Source organism: Pinus tabuliformis, chromosome 4_2 (genome assembly GCF_031772625.1).
Source record: "Pinus tabuliformis cultivar Carrire ecotype Pingquan chromosome 4_2, CPIR1, whole genome shotgun sequence".
Classification (NCBI taxonomy): Eukaryota; Viridiplantae; Streptophyta; class Pinopsida; order Pinales; family Pinaceae; genus Pinus; species Pinus tabuliformis.
The window spans coordinates 1172408528-1172410982 of NC_142304.1; positions in this window are offsets into that span (position 1 = coordinate 1172408528).

Below are 2455 nucleotides of genomic sequence, written 5' to 3' on the forward strand. Positions count from 1 at the left end.
TAGCTACTTTAGGCAATCATAACCCTCATCTTAGCCGCATTACTAGATACTCTTCCCAAAATATGTTTGATATCTCCTCCCAATTGTAGTTTTCAACTAAAAGGATCTATCAAAGCTTATCTCAGTTTCACGTTGGCCTTCTCAATTCTAAATGTACAACTACCTTAAAAATGGTGATGTTGAAAAATTGGACCAAAATTATAGGAAAGACTAGTGGCCAAATCCTTCACTTACTTTACCTTCATTGTCCATACCTAACTAATGAGAGCACAAGAACACATACTTCTCTAGAAGCACCTATAATAATTTTGTGGGTTTAGCTAAATACCCTTTGGTTAGCGTTTACACATCAATCTAGATACTAAAATGATGTGCCTACAATCATAATCCACTAGGTGTATTTTCTCTTAAAAAACTATGCAAATATAGATGTCCCCTTTATGGCCAAGTTCCACCAAAATGGTTCCTCCTTGGTCTGGTTGCGTGAAGATGAGTGCAAACCAACTTCTTGTCATGGTAATAATCACCAGCAACTGGTCCAATAAATGTCCACAAATTTCCACAGTCCAATGCTTCAATCGCCTAAGGGTATAATTTCGAGCACGAACCCTTCCAACAAGCACAATACTCTCAGTAAATGCATCTTGGGCCATACTGATACCTTCTTCGAATACCAACAAACACCCCTTCTCATGCACCTTGGTGCATTTTGTTTTTTTCTTCCCCCCCGTTCTCTATGCGTGGTCTATCGGGTGTTGTTCGTCCTCTGTTGACTCATACTCATCCAAATATGATGCTCTAATATCCTCAATACCAGGTTCCTGACGAGTGATGCCATCAAAACGTCCTAAAGTGCGAGCCGCAGGAGCAGGTTGCTAGCCTTGGAGGTCTGCTCTTGATGAGCATGGTACATTATTCCCAGTATTTAGGACGCCATATGTATCAGTCCCATGAACGCTCGTGCCCCCAACTGCCACATAAGACGCCCCTTGTACATTTGTTGCGAGACCCTGTTGTTCGAGTTCCCAGTACTGTAACTCCGATGGTGATGGGATATTCAAGATCGGTTGAGCCTCGTCCTCCTGTAGTTGAAGAAAGTTTGGATTTATCGTTGAGCCCGGGTGGGAAAACCCTAGGGCATTTAGGGAAACCTTCACATCATCCATCTCTGAGGTAAATGTGTTGACCTGGACTTCTGGTTCATGGTGTATCATCGGTGAAACCCCAGTTTGGTGTTGATGTGGCCCCTCACCCAAATTTGGGAAGCCTCCATATAATGAGAAGAATAATCCACAAGTTCCTTGTCGATACAAAATGATGTTCACATGTACCCTGTTATACTATCCCTATGTGATGTTGTGCATGACACCCTCTAAGAGACATTGGCCCAACTGAACAAAAGGTTCACCTCCACCGTTCGATCCCCTTACTAGTTGATCGAGAAAACCCACAAGACCATAAGCTGCCAAACCGCTGCAGATAAATATAAACCAGGTGCACTGACTCTTGTTGGCTAGTGTTGTGACCATTCCCTCACGCTGTTATCGCTCCCAAGTGCAGGTGAAAACCCATCTTCACACCAGAAAAAACCCTAGGATTAGACTGCCATGGAAATTCCTCTTGGATTCTTCCATATGATCTTCTCTAGACAAATCCTTATTTCCATTTGATTTCTGTTCTATTGCAATTTCTTATATAATATTGGAGCATCTCCATAGATTAATTAACCTTACTAAACCAAACATTTTATTAAAAATAATCATTAATCTTATAACGTTACAACTTCACTACACTTTTTAACCACACACAACTTATTTTTATGTCACCATAATTCACCTTTAATGTAACAGGATTACATTAAAAAATCAACCAAAATCCCTTCCAAAAAATTTTCCTGCACAGAAACAAACAAGCGTCATATGATTAATAATTCTTTACCATGAGCAATACCTCCTTATTAAGCCCAAGAAAACACTTTCACATTTCATTTAATGGGATTTAATTCCAATTGAAAAACACAAAATCATTTCATTTAAGTTCCATTCAAGGTTTCACGGCATTTCTGCGTTTCAAATATCAAAATTCGTTCATTTCCCTCCCGTTTTTTCAAATATCAAACTTTGTTCATTTCCCTAGCGTTCCAGGGTTTTTCAAATATCGAAATTCGTTCATTTCCCTCGCGTTCCAGGGTTTTTCAAATATCAAAATTTGTTCATTTCTCTCGCCTTCCAGGGAGGAAGGTCGCTTGCTTGCTTGACCTAATAATATTTTTCTTAACAGTGCTTTTGCCTCTGTTGATCTCGGCGTTTTCGTCCTGGAGGATGGCAAGCGGTTGCCTTCTGACCGCCATTTCTGTTGGTTGGTGAATGATAATCAGTATGTGCGAGCGCTAAAGACTGCAGTAGTAAGAATTGAAAGATTTTGCTGCGAAATACTCGGCTGTTGACCTCTTCTT